This window comes from Pongo abelii, chromosome 5, assembly GCF_028885655.2.
Source record: "Pongo abelii isolate AG06213 chromosome 5, NHGRI_mPonAbe1-v2.0_pri, whole genome shotgun sequence".
Taxonomy (NCBI): Eukaryota; Metazoa; Chordata; class Mammalia; order Primates; family Hominidae; genus Pongo; species Pongo abelii.
Window position 1 is genome coordinate 32447389 of NC_071990.2, and position 26779 is coordinate 32474167.

The 26779-nt window shown below is 42.4% G+C and overlaps 1 long non-coding RNA gene across 9 annotated transcripts in view; it reads left to right on the plus strand.

Annotated features, from left to right (window-relative positions):
* The first annotated feature begins 12979 nt into the window (after positions 1–12979).
* LOC129059915 (uncharacterized) overlaps positions 12980–26779 on the plus strand; it is a 185799-nt gene continuing 171999 nt past the window's right edge. For all 9 annotated transcript variants that reach the window (XR_010140476.1, XR_010140477.1, XR_010140472.1 and 6 more), the window contains exon 1: positions 12980–13188. This is a non-coding gene — a long non-coding RNA (uncharacterized LOC129059915). The remainder of the gene's footprint in view (positions 13189–26779) is intronic.

Sequence of the window (26779 nt, forward strand, 5' to 3'; positions counted from 1 at the left end):
TCCAGCCCTACGCAGAGTGCCCCTTCAAGATTGCCATGGGATGTAGGATGCTGGGGAACACAGCCTGGAACCATTCACTTGGTCCCATTTCTTCTTTTACGGAGGCCTAGAGGGGAGATGTGACCTGCCCAAGGTGACACAGGCCTGGGACCCATGACCAGTGTCCTGCCTGCTGGTCAGGAGCGGCTGAGGAAAGCAGAGCAGGGGTGAGGTGGGAGGAAAGGGCAGGGCTGCACTGCCTTGGTTCTGGAGCCCTCACTGATAGCCTTGGGCCTTTTTCACTTGTTTTTCTAACTTTGGGGACAAAAGATTTTCTTTTCTTTCCTTCCTTCCTTCCTTTCTTTCTTTTTCTTTCTTTCTTTCCTTCTTTCGCAACAAAGGGATGATAAGAAATTTTTGGTGGGTAGAGAAGAAGAGTATATAATAGTGAAAAAAACACTTAGCTTAGGAGTTTGACACAGTGTGACATTGGTCAGACTAGCTAACCTCTCTGAGCCTCAGTTCCTTCATCTGTAAAAAAAGAGGTTGGGGCTGGCGTGGGTGAGTGAAGTGGGTGCTGGATGAAGAGGGAAGGAGATGGGCAGGAGGCATCTGGCAGACTTGGCCAGTGTCAGCCGCTGTCCTAGGAGACTCTGGGCTGGGGCGGCATTACTGGTTATCCCTTTCCTGGGGAGACTGACAATTAACCCTGGAAACAGTCTTTAAAATTTTTACTGGACACATATAATTATGGATTGACAATCTTCCATTTTAAATTTAGAAACTACAGGCGAAAGTTAAAGATATCACAAATGAGTTTTTTATTTTTATTTTTTCATGACAAGGAAAGTAGTTGTGTGCTGGGGTCTAGTATGGGGAAAGAATCTATTAAAATATATTGAAAAAGGTAAATCCAAAAATTTATAATTACAAGAGTGAATGACAAGATGATTGTCAATAAAATTAAATAAGCAAAACAACTGCTTGCACTTTAGAAAATGTCTCTAAGCCCCAGGGATCCAAAGTGTTTGTGAATCTGTGGATGTGTGTGTGTGTATGTGTGTGCGTGTATATTGTGTATATTTTTTTTTTGTTGTTGTTTCTCTGCCTCTCTCGCCAAACTATATGGAGCCCTGGCTAAGGATAGAGGACTGTCGGATGTATTTTCAGTGGAATCGCTGTTTTCTTCACATCAGGGGGATGTTCTTAGGCAGCTGAAAGCGGGGACTCAGGTGGGCATGGGGGGGTGGGAGGGCTGAGGTTTAGGATGGGAGGGTGGGTGAGAGATAGTAAGGATGGGTGTGGCACTGGGGGCGGGCAGCAGGTACTTGGCTAGGGCTTCAGGACCTGTCTCAGGGCTGCTGTCCAGGGGGGTGGATGAAGGGGTAGTGAAGGGTTCAGAGTACTCAAGATGCGCAGTGTAGGCAGGGGACAGGCTGCCGTGTGTGACGAGGGTAGCTTGAGGTGGTGAGACTTGCTGATCACCCAGCTGGGCTGCCCTGGTCTACTCACAACTGGTCTTCCCTGTGTGTTTGGTAAACACCAAAGGAGGTAAACTCTCCAATCCCTGGCCTGTGCTGACGGTGAGGCGGGAGAAGTCTTCCCTGGGTCCCAGGTCCCCAACCTGGCACAGTCATGGGTCAAGGGCTGCCTGTTCCTCACCTGCCTTCCTCACGGGGCTTCTGAGCCTAGCCTTGCTTCAGGCATTAGGAGAGTCTGCCTGGAAGGCTCTCTGGCCCCCAATGCCCTGCCCTCCAAGGCTCCCAGTCTAGGTGGGAGAGATATACAGAACAAATAGCATCGTGGGGGTGGTGGGAGGTGGTGTGAACATGTCTCCTGGAAGCTCTGGGAAGAAGCTGTGGCCACACAATGGAATGTCTCCAGCCCTGACCTCTCCTTGTAACTCAGACCTTTCTGCCTCTCGCCAAACTATATGGAGCACCTGGTAAGGACAGAGGACTGTCGGATGTGTTTTCAGTGGAATCACTGTTTTCTTCACATTCTTCACATCAGCCACCTCCTCCACTCCCCACCAGGATGTCAACTGAAATATGTCTCAGTCCAAATTCCTTATTCCCTGCTTCTGCAGCTACTCCCTCCCTCCCCGCAATCCTGGCACAGCGCATTGCTTAGGACTATGGTGTGAATGTGTCTCCCAAAATTCATGTGTTGGAAATTTAATTCCCATGCAACTGTTGGAAGGTGGGGCCTTTTGGGAGGGCCTTTTGGCAGAGCCTGCATGAATGGATTAATGTCATTATAAAAGGACTTGATGGAAAGAGTTCATCCCTTTTGCCCTTCCACTCCCTGCCACGTGAGGACACAGTGTTCCTCCCCTCCAGAGGATGAAACAACAGATGCCATATTGGAAGCAGAGAACAGCCCTCACCAGACAGTAGTGCCTTGATCTCAGGTTTTCTGGCCTCTAGAGCTGTGAGAAAAGACATTTCTTTTCTTTTTTCTTTTTTTTTAAGATAGAGTCTTACTCTGTCGCCCAGGCTGGAGTGCAGTGGCATGATCTTGGCTCACTGCAACCTCTGCCTTCCGGGTTCAAGCGATTTCCGGCTAATTTCTGTATTTTTAGTAGAGACGGGGTTTCACCATGTTGGCCAGGCTGGTCTCAAACTCTTGACCTCAAGTGATCTGCCTGCTTCAGCCTCCCAAAGTGCTAGGATTACAGGCATGAGCCACCGCGCCTGGCCTCGTTTTGCTGTTCTTCAACTTCACATGTTTGGAATGCTACAGCTTGAGGTCTTTATTGTCTGGTTTCCTTCGCTCCCTTCCACGGTTCTAAGATTGTTTTCTGCATCCTCCGTACCCCTCCCTCGGTGTCTTCCTGCTGGGAACTGCTCTTTCTGTTTGCCACGTGGTGGCCACAAGGGGGCAGCAGAGGCTGAGGAAAATCTGGTGAGACCAGGTTGGGGGCCTTTTCCCGGGCGCACGAGTTACTCCCCGCGCCCACGGAGCACCCTCTGGGCGCCTACCAGGCCGCTGCTGCTTCTTGGTTCTGCTTCCTTCTCTGAGACCCGCTGCTTTAGAGAAGATTTCTGGAGCAGAGATTTGGAGCAAGGATCTCCAAACTCTTGATCACACACTCCATTCAGTAATATATTTTGAACATGCAGCTAACAAACATGTGCAAACATTATGCAGGTTGAAAGAACAAACGCAAATCACATTGAAAGGGCATAAGATTAAAGATTTTATAATAGTTCTAATATGTTCTCTGCCTTCTTTCCTGTCTCTCCAGATCCCTGGAGGACCCCTAGGGCTGGTGCCCCTAATCTGGTGGCCCCCTGTTTAGAGCTCAACTGAGCTTTGACGTAGACCTGGCCCCTGTTAGGGTTTGGCCACATGACCTGTGGCCCTGGGCAGGTTTCCTCAGATCATCGAGCCTCTGTCTCTCAGCTGTAAAGTGAGGACAGTAAGGACCATCTCACAGTATTATGCTAAAACATTCACGGAAATAAATATGCAATGTTCGGAGTAAGATGCCACCTAGTGAACAGTGGCCCTGAGTATTTGGCAGTGGTCATTAGAGAGCAGAGGCGCTGGCCTCAGGGTTCAGCCCACAGTTCTGCCTGTGGAGAGGAGACTCAGTGACAAGAGAGAAAAAAGTGTCTGACATCCTGGGGACTGAGAATCTGCCTCTCAGGGTTGGCCAGGGCAGGGCCTCTTCTGCCTCCAGCACCCCAGGCCTCTCTCCTCTGATTCTATCAGGGACGGAGGCCAAGGCTGGAGACCTCTAGGCCTTTTTCCATGACTTGGTTTTCAAATTCCTCCCACTAGGACTTGCGTGTTTCAGCCTTAACCATGGATGGGCCTGACCTGCAGGGGATTGAGAGGGTCAGTAAATTCGTCCCCATCACTGACTGGGTCACCTACCTGGGCAGTACACGTGCTGCTCTCGGCAACTGTTTCTTCTCCTGACACTTATGATTTTATATACAAATTGTTGGAAGTTATGTCATAATATAGTCCTTTTGGTAAGAGTATATATAGTCAAGGATACTGTGACTGAATTTGAAGAGTAAATAATACAGCTCTATATTGAGCTATATAATGACTAGGGCTCTCTATTTGGGGGACAGAGTGAGAACTTCTTCACTTATAAGGTGGCTTTGTCTTGATTGGTGAAAATAGAGAATTATTTCATTGTTGTATAAAAGTTCAGGCCGGGCATGGTGGCTCATGCCTGTAATCCCAGCAACTTGGGAGGCCAAGGCGGGCAGATCTCCTGAGGTCGGGAGTTCCAGACCAGCCTGGCCAATATGGCAAAACCGTATTTCTACTAAAAATACAAAAATTAGCTGGGTGTGATGGTGGGTGCCTGTAATCCCAGCTACTCGGGAGGTTGAGGCAGGAGAATCGCTTGAACCCGGGAGGCAGAGGTTGCAGTGACCTGAGATCGTGCCACAGCACTCTGGCTTGAGTGGGAGGGCAAGACTCTGTCTCAAAAAAAAAAAAAAAAAAGTTCAAATATGTGTAATATGAAAACTGTGCAGCCAAAGGTGTGAATGGTGCTCAATATTATTTTATTGCATCTTTGTTCCAAATCCACTCCATCTTTGTCCTGCCTTGTGGTTCTGGAGCTGGATCCTATAAACATTTCTTCTTTGCCATTGGGCACAATGTTAGACTTTGACAGTAAATTGCACTGGAAGGAATACTGCAAGACATAGCAGAGAAAACAGCTTAATTCTAGTTTTGGTACTTTTTTTTTTTGGAGATGGAGTCTCACTCTGTCACCCAAGCTGGAGTGCAGTGGCGTGATCTCAGCTCAATGAAACCTCTGCCTCCCAGGTTCAAACGATTCTCCTACCTCAGCCTCCTGAGTAGCTGGGATTACAGGCGCACGCCACCACACCTGGCTAATTTTGTATTTTTAGTAGAGACAGGGTTTCACCATGTTGGCCAGGCTGGTCTCGAACTCCTGACCTCAGGTGATCTGCCTGCCTTGGCCTCCCAAAGTGCTAGGAATACAGGCGTGAGCCACCGCGCCTGGCCTGCCAGGCTTTCTTAATATGCCCTACCACCATGAAACTTATTTTCCGGAGAAGACTCAGATAGGGGCCAACGGGGTCAAGTTTGAGCCTTGCCAGGTTACTGCTTGGACACTGAGCAGAGTGACTAGTGTCTGTGTTTTGACATGTGTGCGTAACTCCTGTTGGAATGGGAAACGTTAATTTAGTTCTCCCACACAACCTGCTGGGCTGCCTCTTGCAAAACTGGGGGCCTTTTGCCTGTGGTTCCATGAAAAGAAAAGGAATGATTTTCTTTTGTAACGTGGCTTGGCCCCCACAGCTATGGTGCAGCAAGCAGGGTCATCAAAAGCCACTCTGCTCTTCTGGAAGCAGCTGAGAAATGGAAGCCAGAAACCTGACAAGCTGGTAAAAAGCTAATTTCTTACCAGCTAGCCTCTGGCCTTTCTCTCTCTGTGCAAATGAGTTGAGTGAACAATAAAAATCACTATTTGTCTCCTCTGCAAAGTTTTGATTAATAGGGAAGAAGATTTGTGTGACTAGTCTTAGGTTGTAGTGAATCTTGTGTACTTTTGGTACTTTGAACTATAAATATTTGTATTGTTTGGCCCCTTCTCAGAAATCACCTTTTTTGCCATCTTCCTTTGTCTTTGCCTTTTTGTGTCATTCTGTCATGGAGAAGGATACCATAGGACAGAACACAGGCCTAGGATCCCTGTAAGCCTGCTGTTCAAGCCAGCCCTGCAGACTGGTTGGTTTCAAACTTTGCTGCAGGTCCTTGAAACAAAAACTGGTTGAGATTTCCCTTGTGCCTTGTTTTATGTGGTTGAGAGCTTGACTTTGTAACCATGTAGGGGTACTCTCTCTCTTGATCTCTGCCATCTGGAGGGTGGAAATTCTTGGGTTCAAGTCAGGTGGCTGGTCTGAGAGGACTGGGAGTCTGAGACATATTAGCATACTCTTCCTCCTGAATGTGTCGAGCCCTTAGGTGAGTTTTGTCTTAAAAGGTCCCATCTCTGCTGGTTGGATTTATTAGGACAAAAAAACAGTCCTTTCTCTACACGACTTTTGTTGTATTTTGCTATCTTAAGCCCATTTCTAAGAGGGAATACTTGGGGATGCCTCCTCTAGGAATACTTCTTGCTGCTTATATGGCAAAAACCTGGAAAATTACCATCTGCAATTTAAAAAAGGTGTTTGAGTCTCTATTGGAACTAAGTACACCATTGAAAGAAAAAGGATTTTAGAGATCTCTTATTTAAAACAATTGAAGGAAGGTTAAATAATAGTGTCATGGGTAGCCTTAAAAATTCTCTTGAGCAGTTAAAATCATTTGCAAGCTTGAAAATGACTGCTCTGGATTCTTTCTGGGAAGAGCACTGACAACCACCCTATGCTGCAGCTCAGTAGCTAAGTCTCTGCCCTTTCACTATGGTGGCCTGGGATCACTTCCCAGCTTAAGGAATGTATCCTTTCTGGTTTTGTATTTGTGGGACTTTTTGCCATTCATTGATGGACAGCTTCTGATTTCCTGTCTTGAATTTTCCTTTCTCTGAGATACCTTTGGGGTGATTCTAGATCTTGTAAAAACTGCTTGGCATTTCTTTGGAGATACCTTGTGCATCTGTGGTTAAGTCATAACACTAGTTAAGGCTCATTGGTTTCAGGTGGGAGGTTATCCTTGGTAGAGTTCAAAAGCCAGAAACATCAGCTGTTTGTCCCAGCTAAAAACTGGTAATAAGAGATCTGAAAGAATTTTCTTCAACAGCTCTATAGTTAAAAGTCAACTTAATTAAAACTGATTTAGGATATATGTGTACAGATATTGTTTCGAAGCCTCTGCTCTCTCTCTGTAAAAACTTCTTAATCAACTGAATTCTGTCTGCTTAAATTTTAATCTTGGTATGTAAAGCCTAGGAAAGAAATATACTTTAAGAAATGGCTATTGGCAGTTGTTTACAGTGAGTAGTTATTATTACAGGGTGGTACTGCTTTTTTTTTTGCACATTTAGATAAGAAAAGCATGCTTTGGGGCACCTAGAAGGTATGGAATGAGGGCTAAGACTCCCATGGAGCATTAAGTGATTACAGAATAGGCTGATTGCTATTGGGTTGCCCACCAGCCTCAGGGGAATGTCCTTGTGGTGAAGTGCACTATAAAAGCATTGCACTGTCTTGTCCTGTGGTGTTCTCCTCTTTTGAGGACCCAGGATTCAGAGTAAAACTTGGATCCTTAACTTTGGAGATCTGTTTTGCCTTCCAGCTGTGCCTGCTTATTAGGCCCTAGAAACTGCATGCTTTCCTGGCCCTGTTCCTTAAAGGGCTCCACCCTAAAGCTAGTAATTCAATTAAGAAACTAACATCTTTAAAAAAATTTCAATGGGCAAGCATGTCTGTTTTCCTAACCATCTTTTTTCTTTTTCTTCTTTTGAGACAGGGTCTTGCTGTGTTACCCAGGCTGGAATGCAGTGGTGAGAACATAGCTTACTGCAGCCTTGACCTCCTGGGTTCAAGCAGTCCTCCCATCTCAGCCTCCTAAGCAGCTGAGACCACTACGCCCAGCTAATTTTTGTAGGTTTTTGTAGAGATGGGGTCTTGCCATGTTGCCCAGGCTGGTCTTGAGCTCTTGGGCTCAAGTAATCCTCCTGCCTTGACCTCTCTAAGTGCTGGAATTACAGGCGTGAGCCACCACACACAGCTTCCTGGCCATCTTAACTGAACTTTTACTCATACCATTTTTCCTTGGTTTAAGTAAAATATGAATTTTCTATTTCATTTCACTTAAGAATTGTCCCTTTAGAAATGCAGATTTGGAGTGGCATAGCTGACAATTATTTAGGGCAGGGAACAGGTAATCAAGAGAATGTCCAAAATGAGGAAGAGAAACTTTAAAAACTGGCACATGAAGAATCTTACAAATCTATAAAATCTGCTTCTGTGTGTTTGTATGTCTGTGTGTTTATATATGTCATGTGTTTGTGGTATTTTCACTACCAAAATATATAAAAAAGCTGTAATTAATGGCTTTTAGAAAAATAAGCACTTAAATATTTTATCAGAGAAATATTTTTTTTTTTTAAATACAGAGTCTCGCTCTGTTGTCAGGCTGGAGTACAGTGGCACGATTTCGGCTCACTGCAACCTCTGCCTCCTGGGTTCAAATAATTCTCCTGCCTCAGCCTCCCTAGTAGCTGAGACTACAGGTACACGCCACCATGCCCAGCTAATTTTTGTATTTTTAGTAGGGCTGGGGTTTCACCATGTTGGCCAGGATGGTCTTGATCTCTTGACCTTGTGATCTGCCCACCTCGGCCTCCCAAAGTGCTGGGATTATAGGTGTAAGCCACTGTGCCAGGCTGAGAAATAGAAATTTTAAGGCCTTTTAGTTCATGTGACTTCAGTTATCTTTGGTAAATAAAGATGGTTTTAAAGATTATTAATAAAATCAAATAACATCTTCAAAATGTATGCATTTGGTCTAAATTAGTCAAAGGTTTTGCAAGGCTAGACATCAAGGATGCAGTTATATTATTGGGCCTAAGCCATGGGGTGAAAGATATGGCCCAGGTAGAGAGTGAGAGTGAAAAGACAATAGGTCAGAACTTTGGGGATGTCATCACTTAAGGAAGAGGAGCTTCCCAGGGACAATGAGGACCACTACATGGGAGGCAGGAGGCTTCAAGGCACGGGATAGTTTGAATCATAAAAGGCTTCCTACCTCCAGGAAAAGGCAAGAGCAGTGTAGTTAATATTTAGATTTACTTTGCACTGCATTTAATGGAAAATAAAGGGGAAAAATTGTATCTTGTTAGTCCTATATCATCTGTGTTGTGGTTAGAAAGATTAAAATAATAATGTCTTTTCAAGAAGTCAGGGGATAGCCCTAATTTCAGCAGGCCATAAGACATGTAGTGTCTTCTAGAACTAGGGGAAGAATTAAGGCCAACCAGCATCAAGAAAAATAAGCACCTTGTTTACTGGGTTTAGTACCTGAGTCGTTTTGATGCTTTAGTTGGAATAGAAACCAAATTGCAAAGTGCAATCGATGGTGAGGAAGTAAAGAGTATGGACATGATCCCTCTGAAAAGCTTGGTTATAAAGAAAAGGTGCAGGCCGGGTGTGGTGGCTCACGTCTGTAATCCCAGCATTTTGGGAGGCTGAGGTGGGCGGATCAACGAGGGCAGGAGTTTGAGACCAGCCTGACCAACATGGTGAATCCCCGTCTCTACTAAAAATACAAAAAATTAGCTGGGTGTGGTGGCACGTGCCTATAATTCTAGCTACTCAGTAGGCTGAGGCAGGAGAATTGCTTGAATCTGAGAGGGGGAGGTTGCAGTGAGCTTAGATCGCACCATTGCACTCCAGCCTGGGTGACAGAGCAAAACTCTGTCTCCAAAAAAAAAAAAAAAAAAAAAAAAAAGGTGCGAATAATAGGATATTTTGAAAGTTTTTTTTGTCTTTTTTGAAGATTGGAGAGTCTTGACTGCGTTCATATGTGTTTGAGGGGTAAGGTATGGGCATGGGAAATAGGAAAGAGGTTGAAGATGAAGCAAGGGCTTCTGGGAGACAGGAGATGATGGAATCTAGAGCAGGATACTCAAAGGATGGTCCGCAAATGGGTGGCACTGGCATCACCTGGAAGCTTGTTAGTAATACAAAATTGTTAGACTTCATCCCAGATACAGTGAATTAGAATCTGTGGGAGTGGGGCTTTAGCAATCACCAGGTGATTTGGATGCATGCTCAAGTTTGAAAATCACTTGGCTAGAGCACAGGTGAAGGGAAAAACTTTGTATGGAAGCAGGAATGCCACTTCCACTGAGATATGAGAGAAGGATGTGAGGATAGATCTCTGGGGCAATTAATAGAGTTGAGTTGATTAGTTTAATTTTCTCTGTGTGTGTGTGTGAGAAATATTCAAAATAATAATGTCTTTTCAAGAGGTGGGGGGGGGATAGCCCTAATTTCAGCAGGCCATAAGACATGTAGTGTCTTCTAGAACTAGGGAAAGAATTAAGGCCAGCAGCATCAAGAAAAATAAGAACTTTGTTTACTGGGTTTAGTACCTGAGTCATAATACAAAATTGTTAGACTTTATCCCAGATACAGTGAATTAGTAACTGTGAAAGTGGGGCTTTAGGAATGTACCAGGTGATGTTGATGCATGCTTAAGTTTGAGAATCACTTGGCTAGAGCACAGGTGAAGGGAGAAAATTTGTATGGAAAATTTGTACGGAAGCAGGAATGCCACTTCCACTGAGATATGAGATAAGGATGTAAGGTATGATCCTCTGCTGAGAATGAGGACTAGGAAGTGGTTTAAGAATATGCCTGAAGGTCTGCAAAAGCTGCCTTGGTCAATAGAAGGACATGCTTAAGTGAGCATGTTGGAGGCTCAGAGGAACATGGAGATGAAGAATTGGGAGTCCAACATGAAGGCTTTTTAATCTTCTGACAACTGAGAGGGCAGAGTTAATTTGATCTAGTAAGGGGATGTTTGAATTGTGGGTGCAACTGAATTGACTGATCATGGTTTAGGCCAGAAAGTTTCAGGTAATGCAGTCGGTAAGGGAAGGAAGCTGACTGACTGGAAACAAAAGGGTGAAGTGCCTGAAGGTACTAGTGAGGTCAAAGAAGAAACGCAGTGGGAACTCTAGAGCACTAGAGCTGCAAAGATGTTGGGTTTTGGTTGGAGAGTGAGATGCTGATGTGTAAGGTTTCAGAAGGGACCTCTTAGTCTCATTAAAATGCAAAGAAAGTATCCAGTAACAAAGGCAGAGTTCAAAACAAGGAAGAACTTGGAAGAACAGAGACAATTCAGAAGAGACTTTAAAACACAACTATAATCAATGAGAAATAAAAGCAGGTATCACATCTATGAAAGAACAAGATACTTAAACAAGGGAAGGATTAACAAGTAAACAGCTCCTGAAAACTTAAAATATGAGAGCTCAGAATAAGTATTTAATAAAGGTTTGGGAAGGTAAAGGAGAAGAAATATCCCAGCAAGTATAACAAAAACATAAAAACATAGGCAATAGGAAAAGCAAAGATGTGAAAATAGAGGATTGAGTTTATATCAGTTACTTCATTAAACTTTCCTATTATTTATAGTAATTTGTCTTTAGATTAATTTGTCTTTAGATTCTATGGTGTAATCATGTCCTCTGTAAATGTTGACAGTTTTATGTCTTCCTTTCCAATCTTTTGGTTTCTTTTTCTTATCTCATTAAGCTGGTAATGACCAAAATACAATGTTGAATAAAAGTGATGACAGTAGTCTCCTTGTCTTTATAATTTTAATGAGAATGCATCCCAACTTTCTCTTTTTGGAAGATGTGTTTCAGAATAAAAAAATAGATACCCTTTATCAGGTTAAAGAAGTTCTCTTCTATTCCTGGTTTGTTTATTTATTTATTTTATTTATTTATTTGAGATGGAGTTTCGTTCTTGTTGCCTAGGCTGGAGTGCAATGGCGTGATCTCGGCTCACTGCAACCTCTGCTTCCCAGGTTCAAGAGATTCTCCTGCCTCAGCCTCCCAAGTAGCTGGGATTACAGGTGGGCATCACCATGCCCAGCTAATTTTATATTTTTAGTAGAGATGGGGGTTTCACCATGTTGGCCAGGCTGACCTCGAACTCCTGACCTCAGGTGATCAGCCCACCTCAGCCTCCCAAAGTGCTGGGATTGCAGGTGTGAGCCACTGCACCTGGCCTTATTCCTGGTTTATTAATTGTTTTTTTCTTTAAGCCAGGGATGAGCAAACTACCACCCAATGGGCCAAATCCAGTCTGCCAGTTGTTTTTTTTTTGTATAGCCCATGAGCTAAGAATGATCTTTACATTTCATGTAAAATGTCACATAATATTTTGTGACATGTGAAAATTATATGAAATTCAAATTTAACTGTCCATAAGTAAAGCTTTATTGGAACATAGCCATGTTCTGCATTCGTTTATGTATTGTCTATGACTACTTTTGTGCTATAAAGGCAGAGTTGAGTAGTTATGATGGAGCCCATAGGGACCTACAAAGCCAAAGTAAATATTTGGCCCTTTATAGAAAAATTTACTGATTCTTGTTTTAAGTCAAAAATGGTATTGGGGGAAAGTTAGGTTCATGGATGTGCAGACCAAGAATAAGGGAAAGATCTCAGCCCTAACTCCTTATTATACAGATTTTCAATAGGTCCACCTTTTTCAGGTTTACCCTCTTACTCTAGACTTTCTTAGTTTTTAGCTTTCCATTTCTAGAGATTTAGGGCTCTGTCTAAACAGTGGTTTTCCTTCTCTGTAGCATTTCTTTGGATGCACAATAGGTTCCACTTTCATCAGCTCCGCTTTTCACCAGTTTTCCAGAAAACCATTACAGTCTGTTGCTGTTCCCTGTTCCCCTTGTCTGCCTGATTATTTATTTTCAGAGTCATTTTAGCAGTGTTTGGGGAAGGAGTTATACCTTTGATTCCTCAGGTATAACCGCTCTTCTCTTTCTACTGCGAAACAGAGCACAGTGAAAGGGAGGAGATGGAGTGAAGAGACCGAGGGCAGGGAGAGGGAGGGGGGTGTGACGGGGTGGGGAAGTGAGGAGGAAGAGGGGGAAGAGCTACTGGGGAGGAGGAAGATGGGGGAGGAAGAGGATGATGGGGTGGGGTGGTTCAGGGAGTGAATAGGCCGGGTTGGGTTGAGATGAGGCTGGGTGTATGTGCTTGAGAAGTTCGGGAGTGGGGAGGGGCAGAAAGGTAGACAGTGCGTGCGCGAAGAGGGGATGGGCGTGGGGAGGCGAGGGCGGTCAGCGGGTTGAGAGGAGTGGGGAGAAGATTTAGGGTGAGAGAGGTGCCATTGTGCTGGGGAAGGCGGGACTAGGAGAGGTAAAAGAATGGGGAGAGAAATGAGAGGGAGAGAAGGAAGCTGAGGGAGATTTGAGGGGAGAAGGCGCTTGAGGGGGAACCAGGAGGGGAGAAGGCTTGTGAGGGGGAAATGTGAGAGGAGAAGGGGCGCGAGGGGGAACCGCGATGGGAGAAGGGGCGCGAGGGGGAACAGAGAGGGGAGAAGGGGTCTCGCCTCCCGACCGCGCCTCCCTAGGTGTCGCCGCCTGGCGGTTACGAGGAGGCCGCCTCCTGCTTGCTGGCCTGGCGGTCCTACTCACCACCGCAAGATTTCAAAAGGGAAATTCCTCCAGGGCTGAGTCACAAGGAAGAAAGCGATTTCCTCCGCCTCTTCCAAAGCGGTAGGTTTCCTTCCTCCGCCCGCCTCTTAAATAACGTGGTATCTCGCAGTTTGGCTGAAACCTGAACTAAATGCAATGCTTTTTTGACTTTTACTTTCTCCCAGAACAACAGGTGTGATATCTGTTTTGGGGCCCTTCCTGTGCTCCGCCCTGGGCCAGAGTATGTAAAGCTCGTGGGTCTCTGTGTGTGTCTGAGCAGCTGCTCTGCCAAGACTCCACACAGCTGTGTGTGTCGGACCCAAGGCCTTGGTGGCATGGGCTCATGAGGGAATCTCCTGATCCACCAGTCGCAAAGATCCATGGGAGAAGCATGGTTTCCTGAGGTCGCACAATCACTCACTGCTTCCCTTGGCTGGGAGTGGGGGTTCCTTTGTCTCTTTGTCGCTCCCAGGGGGGCTGTCGCCCCATCCTGCTTTTCTTTGTTCTCTGTGGGTCGAGTTGTTTTCCTGATCAGTCCCAATGCAAGTACCTGGATATTTCAGTTGAAGATGCTATACTCACTTGCCTCTTTTGTTCATCTGAGTGCTGTGGACCATAGCTGTTTCTAATCAGCCATCTTGGCCTGGCAATCTACAGTAGTAAATCTTAACATTGGATAATGTGATTCTTCCTACTTTACTATTCTTTTTTAATATTGTTTTAGCAATTTTTGTTCTTTTGACTTTCCATATAGATTTTAGGACCAGTTTGTCTATATCTACAAAAGGAAGCTTTTGATAAGAAATATGTTAAATCTATAGACCGATTTAAAGAGAATTGACATCTTTGTTGTCTTCCAGTTAACTGACACCGCATGTCTCTCTGTTTGTTTAGATCTATTTTTATTTTTTCATCAGCATTTTGTAGTTTTCAGCCTGCTGATTCTGTGCATATTTTGTTAGATTTATACTTAAATATTTAATTTTCTTCGGAGTGGTTGTAAATAGTACTGTGCTTCAATTTTGTCTTCCTATTTTTTATTGCTAGCGTAGAGGAATACAATTGATTACTATTCTGTAATATTGCTAAAAATGATTTTGAAGATTCCTCAGAGTATTATCTCGATATAAGCTTCTGGGCTGATAGGTCTTATTTTTTAGCAGTTGAAAAATGTTGTGCTACTTTCTTTCTGTTTTGTGTTTTTTGGTGAGAAATCCACTGTAATTCTAATTGTTGTTCTCCTATAAATAATGCTTTTTCTTTCAGAATGTTTTCAAGATTTTTTTAAGTTTTCAGAAATTTGATTATGATGTATCTGAGCATGGATTTCTGAGTTTATTATATTAGAAGTTGTTTTAGCTTTTTGAATTACACATTTATGTCTTTCATTAAGTTTGAGAAGTCTTCAATCATTATTTTGTTAAAAAGTTTTTTCAGACCAGCCTGGACAACATGATGAAACACTGTCTCTACAAAAAAAAATAAAAAAAATTAGCTGGACATGGTGGCACGTGTCAGTGGTCCCAGCTACTCAGGAGGCTGAGCAGGAGGATCACCTAAGCCTGGGAGTTTGAGGCTGCAGTGAGCTGTGATCATGCCACCACACTCCAGCCTGTGTAACAGAGTGAGAGCCTGTCTTAATTTTTTTTTTTTTTTTTTTTTTTTTAGCACCCTATGCCTTCTCCTTCTGTAATTCCAGTCACAGGAATGTTAGAAACTTTGTTATTGTCCCACAGATATTTGTTGCTCAGTTCATTTTTTCTTTTCTTTCTTTTTTAAATTTTTTTTATTATACTTTAAGTTCTGGGTTACATGTGCAGAACGTGCAGTTTTGTTACATAGGTATACATGGGCCCTGGTGGTTTCTTGCACCCATCAACCTGTCACCGACATTAGATATTTCTCCTAATGTTATCCCTCCCCTGACTCCCCACCCTCTGACAGGCCCTAGTGTGTGATGTTCCCCTCCCTGTGTCCATGTGTTCTCATTGTTCAACTCCCACTTATGAGCAAGAACATGTGGTGTTTGGTTTTCTGATCTTGTGATAGTTTGCTGAGAATTATGGTTTCCAGCTTTATCCATGTCCCTGCAAAGGACATGAACTCATCCTTTTTTATGGCTGCATAGTATTCCATGATATATATGTGCCACATTTTCTTAATCTAGTCTATCATTGATGGACATTTGGGTTGGTTCTAAGTCTTTGGTACTGTGAATAGTGCCACAATAAACATATGTGTGCATGTGTCTTTATCATAGAATGATTTATAATCCTTTGGGTATATGCCCAATAATGGGATTGCTGGGTCAAATGGTATTTCCCCTTCTAGATCCTTGAGGAATTGCCACACTGTCTTCCACAATGGTTGAACTAATTTATACTCCCACCAACAGTGTAAAAGCATTCCTATTTTTCCACAACCTCTCCAGCATCTGTTGTTTTCTGACTTTTTAATGATTGCCATTCTAACTGGCATGAGATGGAATCTCATTGTGGTTTTGATTTGCATTTCTGTAGTGACCAGTGATGATGAGCATTTTTTCATATGTCTGTTGGCTGCATACATGTCTTCTTTTGAGAAGTGTCTGTTTATATCCTTTGCCTACTTTTTGATGGGGTTGTTTTTTTCTTGTAAATTTGTTTAAGTTCTTTGTAGATTCTGGATATTAGCCCTTTGTCAGATGGATAGATTGCAAAAGTTTTTTCCCATTCTGTAGGTTGCGTGTTCATTTTGATGATAGTTTCTTTTGCTGCACAGGAACTCTTTAGTTTAATTAGATCCCGTTTGTCAATTTTGGCTTTTGTTGCCATTGCTTTTGGTGTTTTGGACATGAAGTCTTTGCCCATGCCTCTGTCTTGAATGATATTGCCTAGGTTTTCTTCTAGGAGTTTTATAGTCCTAAGTCTTACATTTAAGTTTTTGATCCATTTTGAGTTGATTTTTGTAAAAGGTGTAAGGAAGGGGTCCAGTTTCAGTTTTCTGCATATGGCTAGCCAGTTTTCCCAACACCATTTACTAAATCGGGAATCTTTTCCCCATTGCTTGTGTGTGTCAGGTTTGTCAAAGATCAGACGGTTGTAGCTGTATGGTGTTATTTCTAACGCCTCCGTTCTGTTCCATTGGTCTATATATCTGTTTTGGTACTAGTACCATGCTGTTTTGGGTACTGTAGCCTTATAGTATAGTTTGAAGTCAGGTAGCATGATACCTCCAGCTTTGTTCTTCTTGCCCAGGATTGTCTTGGTTATGCAGTCTCTTTTTTGGTTCCATGTGAAGTTTAAAGTAGTTTTTTCTAATTCTGTGAAGAAAGTCAGTGGTAGCTTCATGGGAATAGCATTGAATCTATAAATTACTTTGGGCTGTATGGCCATTTTCATGATATTGATTCTTCCTATCCGTGAGCATGGAATGTTTTTCCATTTGTTTTTGTCATCTCTTATTTCCTTGAGCAGTGGTTTGTAGTTCTCCTTGAAGAGGTTCTTCACATCCCTTGTAAGTTGTATTCCTAGGTATTTTATTGTCTTAGTAGCAATTGTGAATGGGAGTTCACTCATGATTTGGCTCTCTGTCTATTATTGGTGTATAGGAATGCTTCTGATTTTTGCACATTGATTTTGTATCCTGAGACTTTGCTGAAGTTGCTTATCAGCTTAAGGAGATTTTGGGCTGAGACAATGGGGCTTTCTAAATATACAATCATGTCATCTGCAAACAGAGACAATTTGATTTCCTCTCTTGCTATGTGAATACTCTTTATTGCTTTCTCTTGCCTGATTGCCCTGGCCAGAACTTTCAATACTATGTTGAATAGGAGTGGTGAGACAGGGCATCTTTGTCTTGTGCCTGTTTTCAAAGGGAATGCTTTCAGTTTTTGCCCATTCAGTATGATATTGGCTGTGGGTTTGTCATAAATAGCTCTTATTATTTTGAGATATGTTCCATTGATACCTAGTTTATTGAGAGTTTTTAGCATGAAAGGGTGTTGAATTTTATCCAAGGCCTTTTCTGTATCTATTGAGATAATTGTGTGGTTTTTGTCATTGGTTCTGTTTATGTGATGGATTACGTTTATTGATTTGCGTATATTGAATCAGCCTTGCATTCCAGGGATGAAGACAACTTGATCATGGTAGATAAGCTTTTTTATGTGCTGCTGGATTCAGTTTGCCAGTATTTTATCGAGGATTTTCGCAATGATGTTCATCAGGGATATTGGCCTGAAATTTTCTTTTTTTGTTGTGTCTCTGCCAGGTTTTGGCATCAGGATGATGTTGGCCTCATAAAATGAGTTAGGGAGGAGTCCTTATTTTTCTATTGTTTGGAATAGTTTCAGAAGGAATGGTACCAGCTCCTCTATACCTCTGGTAGAATTCAGCTGTGAATCCATCTGGTCCTGGACTTTTTTGGTTGGTAGGCTATTAATCACTGCCTCAATTTCAGAAATTGTTATTGGTCTATTCAGGGATTCAGTGTCTTCCTGGCTTAGACTTGGGAGGGTGTATGTGTCCAGGAATTTATCCATTTCTTCTAGATTTTCTGGTTTATTTGCATAGAGGTGTTTATAGTATTCTCTGATGGTAGTTTGTATTCCTGTGGGATCAGTGATGATATGCCCTATATCATTTTTTATTGCATCTATTTGATTCTTCTCTCTTTTCTTCTTTATTAGTCTGGCTAGCAGTCTATTTTGTTGATTTTTTTCAAAAAATCAGCTCCTGGATTCATTGATTTTTTGAAGGGTTTTTTGTGTCTGTATCTCCTTCAGTTCTGCTCTGATCTTAGTTATTTCATGTCTTCTGCTACTTTTTGAATGTGTTTGCTGTTGCTTCTCTAGTTATTTTAATTTCGATGTTGGGGTGTCAATTTTAGAACTTTCCTGCTTTCTCTTGTGGGCATTTAGTGCTATAAATTTCCCTCTAAATACCGCTTTAAACGTGTCCCAGAGAGTCTAGTACATTGTGTCTTTGTTCTCATTGGTTTCAAAGAACATCTTTATTTCTGCCTTCGTTTCATGATTTATCCAGTAGTCATTCAGGAGCAGGTTGTTCAGTTTCCTTTTATTTGTGCGGTTTTGAGTGAGTTTCTTAATCCTGAGTTCTAATTTGATTGCACTGTGGTCTGAGAGACTGTTTGTTAAGATTTCCGTTCTTTTGCATTTGCTGTGGAGTGTTTTATTTCCAATTATGCGGTCAATTTTAGAATAAGTGCGATGGGGTGCTGAGAAGAATGTATATTCTGTTGATTTGGGGTGGAGAGTTCTGTAGATGTCTATTAGGTCTGCTTGGTCCAGAGCTGAGTTCAAGTCCTGAATATCTTTGTTAATTTTCTGTCTCATTGATCTGTCTAATGTTGACAGTGGGGTGTTAAAGTCTCCCACTATTATTGTTTGGGAGTCTAGGTCTCTAAGAACTTGCTTTATGAATCTGGGTGCTCCTGTATTGGTTGCATATATATTTAGGATAGTTAGCTCTTCTTGCTGCATTGTTCCCTTTACCATTATGTAATGCCCTTCTTTGTCTCTTTTGATCTTTATTGATTTAAAGTCTGTTTTATCTGAGATTAGGATTGCAGCTCCTGCTTTTTTTTGCTTTCCATTTGCTTGGTAAATATTCTTCCATCCCTTTATTTTGAGTCTATGTGTGTCTTTGCATATGAGATAGGTCTCCTGAATACAGCACAGTGGTGGGTCTTGACTCTTTATCCAATTTGCCAGTCTGTGTCTTTTAATTGGGGCATTTAGCCCATTTACATTTAAGGTTAATATTGTTATGTGTGAATTTGATCCTGTCATTATGATGCTAGCTGGTTGTTTTGCCCATTAGTTAAAGCAGTTTCTTCATAGTGTCAATGTTCTTTACAATTTGGTATGTTTTTGCAGTGGCTGGTACCAGTTGTTCCTTTCCATGTTTAGTGCTTCCCTCAGGAGCTCTTGTAGGGCAGGTCTAGTGGTGACAAAATCCCTCAGCATTTGCTTGTCTGTAAAGGATTTTATTTCTCCTTCCCTTATGAAGCTTAATTTGGCTGGATATGAAATTCTGGGTTGAAAATTCTTTTCTTTCAGAACGTTGAATATTGGCCCCCACTCTCTTCTGTCTTGTAGGGTTTCTGCAGAGAGATCCGCTGTTAGTCTGATGGGCTTCCCTTTGTGGGTAACCCGACATTTCTCTCTGGCTGCCCTTAACATTTTCTCCTTCATTTCAACCTTGGTGAATCTGATGATTATATGTCTTGGGGTTGCTCTTCTTGAGGATTATCTTTGTGGCGTTCTCTGTATTTCCTGAATTTGAATGTTGGCCTGTGTTGCTAGGTTGGAGAAGTTCTCCTGGATAATATCCTGAAGAGTGTTTTCCAACTTGGTTCCATTCTCCCTGTCACTTTCAGGTACACCAATCAGATGTAGATTTGTTCTTTTCACATAGCCCCATATTTCTCTTCTCTTTTTTTTGAGACGGAGTCTTGCTCTGTTGCCCAGGCTGGAGTGCAGTGGCATGATCTTGGCTCCACCTGCAAGCTCCACCTTCTGGGTTCATGCCATTCTCCTGCCTCAGCCTCCCGAGTAGCTGGGACTACAGGTGCCCGCCACCATACCCAGCTAATTTTTTGTATTTTTAGTAGAGATGGGGTTTCACCATGTTAGCCAGGATGGTCTCGATCTCCTGACCTCGTGATTCACCCGCCTCGGCCTCCCAAAGTGCTGGGATTACAGGCGTGGGCCACCATGCCCGGCAAATCCCATATTTCTTGGAGGGTTTGTTCATTCCTTTTTATTCTTTTTTCTCTCATCTTGTCTTCTCTCTTTATTTCATTAAGTTGATCTTCAATCACATATCATTTCTTCTGCTTCATCAATTTGGCTATTGATAACTTGTGTATTCTTCATGAAGTTCTCGTGCTGTGTTTTTCAGCTGCATCAGTTCATTTATGTTCTTCTCTACATTGGTTATTCTAGTTAACAATTTGACTAACCTTTTTTTTTAAGGTTTTTAGCTTCCTTGCATTGGGTTGGAACATGCTTCTTGAGCTTGGAGTTGTTTGTTATTACACACCTTCTGAAGTCTACTTCTGTCAGTTCATCAAACTCTTTCTCTGTCCAGTTTTGTTCCCTTGCTGGCTAGGAGTTGTGATCCTTTGGAGGAAGAGAGGCGTTCTAGTTTTTGGAATTTTCAGACATTTTGTGCTAATTTTTCCCCATCTTTGTGGATTTATCTGCCTTTGGTCTTTGATGTTGGTGACCTTTGGATGGGGTCTTTGAGTGGACGTGCTAATCCTTTCTGTTTGTTTCTTTTCCTTCTAACAGGCCCCTTTGGTGCCAGTCTGCTGGAGTTTGCTGGAGGTCCACTCCTGACCCTGTTTGCCTGGATATCACCAGTGGAGGCTGCAGAGCAGCAAAGATTGCTGCCTGTTCTTTCCTCTGGAAGCTTCGACCCAGTGGGGCACCTGCCAGATGCCAGCCAGAGCTCTCCTGTATCAGGTGTCTGTCGGTCCCAACTAGGAGGTGTCTCCCAGTCGGTATACAAGGGGGTCAGGGGCCCACTTGAGGAGGCAGACTGACCCTTAGCAGAGCTCGAATGCTATACTGGGAAGTCCACTGCTGTCTTCAGAGCCATCAGGCAGGGATGTTTAAGTATACTGTAAGCCCCTAACTGGGGCTGCTGCCTTTTTTACAGAGATGCCCTGTCCAGAGAGGAGCAATCTGGCAGTCTGGCCACAGCAGCCTTGCTGAGCTGCAGTGGGCTCTGCCCAGTTCGAACTTCCCAGCAGCTTTGTTTATACTGTGGTCATAAAACTGCCTACTCAAGTCTCAGCAATAGCGGACACCTCTTCCACCACTAAGCTAAACCGTCCCAGGTGGATCTCAGATTGCTGCTGTGCTGGCAGTGAGAATTTCAGGCCAGTGGATCTTAGTTTCCTGGGCTCCATGTGGGTGAGACTGGCAAAACTAGAACACCTGGCTCCCTGGCTTCAGCCCCTTTCCAGGGGAGTGAACGGTTCTGTCTTGCTGGCGTTCCAGGTGCCACTGGGGTATGGGAAAAAAAAAAAAACTCCTACAGCTAGTTCAGTGTCTGCCCAACTGGCCGCCCAGTTTTGTGCTTGAAACCTAGGGCCCTGGTGGGGTAGTCACTGGAGGGAATCTCCTGGTTTGCAGGTTGCGAAGACTGTGGGACAAGCACAGTATCTGTGCTGGAGTTCCTCAGTCTCAGACCCTCATGGTATCCCTTGGGTAGGGGGGAAAATTCACTGACCCTTTGCGCTTCCCAGGTGAGGTGATGCCCCATCCTGCTTCGGCTTGCCCTCCATGGGCTGCACCCACTGTCCAACCAGTCCCAATTAAATGAAACGTGTGCCTTGGTTGGAGATGCAGAAATCACCCACCTTCTGCCTCTATCTCACTGGGAGCTGCAGACTGGTGCTGTTCCTATTCGGCCATCTTGAATCTCGCCTGTTCATTTTTTCTTTCAGTGTATTTTCCTCTCAGTTCAGGCTGGAAAATTTCAATTGCTCTGTCTTTGAGTTCACTGATTCTTTCTTTTGTCATCTTCATTCTGTTATTGAATCCATTAGTGAGTTTTCATTTTGGTTATTTTATTTTCAGCTGTAAAATTTCCATTTTCTTCTTTCTTATATTTTATATTTGTTGCTAAGATGTTCTATTAAAAAAATTTCAAAGTTATTCATAATTGCTTGTTGGAACATTTTTTATGATAGCTGCTGCGAAATGCTTGTGAGATAGTTGCAATACCTGTGTCACCTTGGTGTTGACACTGTTTGAATTTTCTTATTTAGATTTTTGTGGTTCTTGATAATGACAAGTGATTTTTTTGTTTATATGTTGGGCAGTTTGAATATGGTGCATTGAGGCCTGGTTTCTATTTAACGTTTCTGTTCTAGTAGGCAGTCAACTTGTTTAGGTTCAGAACACATATCTTGACCCATGTTTATGGGCCATGATGCAAATGTCTATTTAGTGTTCAAAGTCTTTATAGTGCTATTCTGGCTTACCCTACTTGTGTGCTACTTAGAGGTCAGTCTGAAGCCTGGTGATGTTTCACATCACTGTTAAGCTCTCAGGTTTTGTAGGTGTCATTTCTGATCAGGTTTTTAAAAAATTATTTATTTATTTATTTATTTATTTTTGAGACAGAATCTTGCTCTGTCACCCCAGCTGGAGTGCAGTGGCGCGATCTTGGCTCACTGCAACCTCCGCCTCCTGGGTTCAAGTAATTCTGCTTCCTCAGCATCCCGAGTAGCTGGGACTACAGGGGCGGGCCACCACACCTGGCTAATTTTTGTATTTTTAGTAGAGACGGGGTTTCACCATGTTAGCCAGGATGGTCTCGATCTCCTGACCTCATGATCCGCCTGCCTCGGCCTCCCAAAGTGCTGGGATTACAGGCGTGAGCCACTGTGCCTGGCCTATTTATTTATTTAGAGACTGAGTGCAAAAGTCTGTTGCCCAGGTTGGAGTGCAATGGCGCTATATTGTCTCACTGCAACCTCTACCTTCTGGGTTCAATTGATTCTCATGCCTCAGCCTCCCAAGTAGTGGGGACTACAGGTGTGTGCCACCACACTCGGCCTCTGATCAGTTTCTTACATGTACTGCTCACAAGAATTTCATACACAGATTCAGAATATTCCTTTCTCTTTTCTCTGTAATCTTACCAGCCCCACATTCTTTAGTTGGGATAGAGAAGAAACTGCCTTGTGATTGCAGGGCAGGGGTTCTGCACCCTGTCTCTACAGCTGCTGCACCAGATACCTTTTGATTCAGAAATTACTTTTTTGAAAATTTAACTCCAGGAAAAATTTAGATAAATGTGTAAAGAGGCATACATTTACTGTAGCATTGGTTTAAATAAAAAGCTAAAGTCCACTTACAGGGGAGTGTTTAAATAAATTATGCACTGATTAAATATTATATAGATACATATTATGGAAAAATTTTAATGATATATTGAGTGAAAAGATGCAGGTATGTAAGTTTGAAAAAATCTACTTGGAAAAATGAAGTATCTATCTGTATGTATACTCAGGCATTGAAGAAAGTTAATGATTTAACTTAAATGTTAATAGCAGAGTCATTTCAAGGGATGAGGATGGTTGTAGCAATTTTCACTTCCCTCTTTTTTTTTTTTTTTTTTTTTACATTTTTTAGTATTGTCTGTTTTTAAATGACCATACCTTGCTTTGTATTCAAAACAAATTACAAACTCTAATGTGAACAAATCAGATCTAGTCACTTGTCTGATGATCAGTACAGTTTTAATCTTAAATAAGTCTTCTATTGCCAATCATTTGATTCTTGTATCCTATGCTGTCCTGCCTGAGGGTAGTCCTACCAAAACCAGTTTTATCTGAAGTTTTTCTTTTCTATTTTTTTAGAATTGCTTTCCTGTAGAGGAGAAGGATTGAGACATGACCTTTGGTGAAACTGAATCTATAACTTGAATAATATTCGTTAATTTGGGGAGAATAAAATTTTGAAAGAAGAAATTTAATTTTGATGCTCTTCTTTAAAACCAATGGCTCCACATTGTCTGTAAGATAAATAATTAAAGCTTTATTTACTATGGCATTCAAAGGACTTCTCAATTGGGTCCCAATCTACTTTTCTGATATCATTTCTGATACAACTTTTCACTTATAGTCCAGCAAGGCCTGTCCACTCACTCTTGTTAGACCCTTCATACTGTCCTACCTCTGGGCATTGACTCATATTCACTCCTTGGAATGGACTTGATTTCACCTTTTAAAATCCACTTTTATTTGCTTCATCTAACTTATGACTTCTTCAAAGCAGATCAAATATCATCTTTTTGTGAAGTATCCCAGCACTCTATTAGGGTGAAATTATCATTCCTCCTGTAATATTTTGTTCCTAAGCTGTTTGTTACTGTATATCATAGTTGTTTAGTTTTTTCCTCTTAAGACTGAGATTCTTTCAGTAATTTTTGAATGATTTTCATGAACCAGCTAAGCTTAACTCTGGAGAAACAAAGATGAAAAACATCTGGTTTCTCACCTCCAGGTGCACAGAATCTAGTAAAGGGGGTAAACGTATAAGCAGAGAATAATTGAGGTATATAAAATGGCTTGGGAACTGTGTGGAGGGCAGTCTCCCTTAGTAGGTGTTTAGGAAGACTTTACAAATGAGATGACATTTGAGCTGAATCGCAAATAAGTAGGAATTTGTCAGATGGACAAAAGGTAAAATGTGAGTCCTTTTAACACCTAGTCAAAAGTGATTGGATGGTGGTTAGTTTTAATGTAATTTTTCTTATTTAGTGTATGAAGATGTCCATAAGTTACAAAGCAGTGTGGTTTCATCAGAATTGCCGCTGGACCATAGGGTACTTCATAAGATAAAGAAGATGTTCCTTTCCACAGTCGTTCAGTCCACCATTGAATAGATCTGAAAGGTGTAAAGTTCACTGATATGCATCTGATTTTTTTTTTTTTTTGAGACAGAGTCTTGCTCTGTCACCCAGGCTGGAGTGCAGTGGTGTGGTCTCGGCTCACTGCAAGCTCCACCTCCCAGGCTCACACCATTCTCCTGCCTCAGCCTCTCATGTAGCTGGGACTACAGGCACCCGCCACCACGCCTGACTAATTTTTTTTTTTTTGTATTTTTAGTAGAGACGGGGTTTCACTGTGTTAGTCAGGATGGTCTCGATTTCCTGACCTTGTGATCCGCCTGCCTTGGCCTCCCAAAGTGCTGGGATTCCAGGCATGAGCCACCGCACCCGGCCCATTTTTTTCTTTTCAACTTTTCTTAGACTGGACAGACACATTTCAGAGATTGGCAAAGCACCTCATTAAACTAGGCTGCTATAATTTTTCTTCTTTTTTCATCTCATTTTCTATTCTCTCATTTTATTTTTGCCTTTGTTTAATCTACTCTTTGTTGGTTTGGAAATTCCTTCTGTTTTTAGCTGATAAAAATCTATGACTAATCTTAGATAATTTTATTATTTTTCTTTAGTCATTTTGCTATTCAGGGTTGTTTTCTTTTTTTTAAAAAATAGACTTAATAGACTTAAATAGATAGTTATTATTTGGAGTGGACTACATCCAAACAATTATGAGGAACAATTGTGAGGAACTCAGTTCCAGAAACTTTTGTATCCAATAACTGATAAATAGATAAGTAATGTACTAATGGAAAAAAACTCGATAAAATAATAAACCAAAGTCAGTCTTTTTTTTTTTTTTCCCTAAGATGGAGTCTTGCTCTGTCGCCCAGGCTGGAGTGTAATGGCAGGATCTCAGCTCACTGCAACCTCTGCCTCCTGGGTTCAAACAATTCTTCTGCCTCAGCCTCCCAAGTAGCTGGGATTACAGGCATGCACCACCACACCTGGCTAATTTTTGTATTTTAGTAGAGATGGGGTTTCACCATGTTGGCCAGGCTGGTCTCGAACTCCTGATCTTGTGATTTGCCCACCTTGGCCTCCCAAAGTGCTGAAATTACAGGCGTGAGACACTGTGCCCTGTCAAAATTTTTTTTTTTTTTTTTTTTGAGATGGAGTCTCACTCTGTCGTCCAGGCTGGAGTGCAGTGGTGCGATCTCAGCTCACTGCAAGCTCAACCTCCCGGGTTCACGCCATTCTCCTGCCTCAGCCTCCTGAGTAGCTGGGACCAAAGACCCCCGCCACCACGCCCGGCTAATTTTTTTGTACGTTTAGTAGAGACGAGGTTTCACCATGTTAGCCAGGATGATCTCAATCTCTTGACCTTGTCATCCGCCCATCTTGGCCTCCCAAAGTGCTGGGATTACAGGCATGAGCCACCGCGCCCGGCCCAAAGTCAATGTTTTGACCAAGAGCAAGGCTACCACTTGTTATTATTAATTAATTAATTAATTTTTGAGACAGGGTCTTACTATATTGCCTAGGCTGGCTTCAAACTCCCAGGCTCAAGTGATCCTTCTGCCTTGCCTCCTGAGTAGCTGGAATTACAGGTGCGTGGCACCATGCCTTACTATTTATTTCTAAACACATTTCAGAACATGGAATTTAGGGAGGACAAATTTTGATAAATCAAATAGGTACAGTGATATGGGTAGAAGATTGGTTTACTTTATCATAATTCCTTAAATACATATTGTGTACTTGATTAATGAAATGATAAAAATAAATGCTTAGATATCATTTGACATTAAATAACTCAATCACTAAGCATGAACTCCATATTTAAAAACTTTATAAAATTTTCAGAGCTCACACAGACAAAATTCCTTATTGTCATGATCACTACATATAAGTTTGAGTTCTTTCTTCCCTTTTTTTTTTTTGAGACAGAGTTTCGCTCTTGTCGCCCAGGCTGGAGTGCAATGGCGTGACTTCGACTCACTGCAACCTCTGCCTCCTGGGTTCAAGTGATTCTCCTGCCTCAGCCTCCCGAAGTAGCTGGGATTATAGGTGCCCGCCACCACACCCAGCTAATTTTTTTGTATTTTTAGTTGAGACGGGGTTTTACCATATTGGCCAGACTGGTCTGAACTCCTTATCTCAGGTGATCCATCTGCCTTGGGCCTCCCAAAGTGCTGGGACTACAGGCATGAGCCACCAAGCCCAGCCCTTTCTTACTCTTCATTACATTGTTGAGTATAGTATTGACTATCCTATCAACTGACATTTATATTGCCATTTAATCCAGTTTGATAATT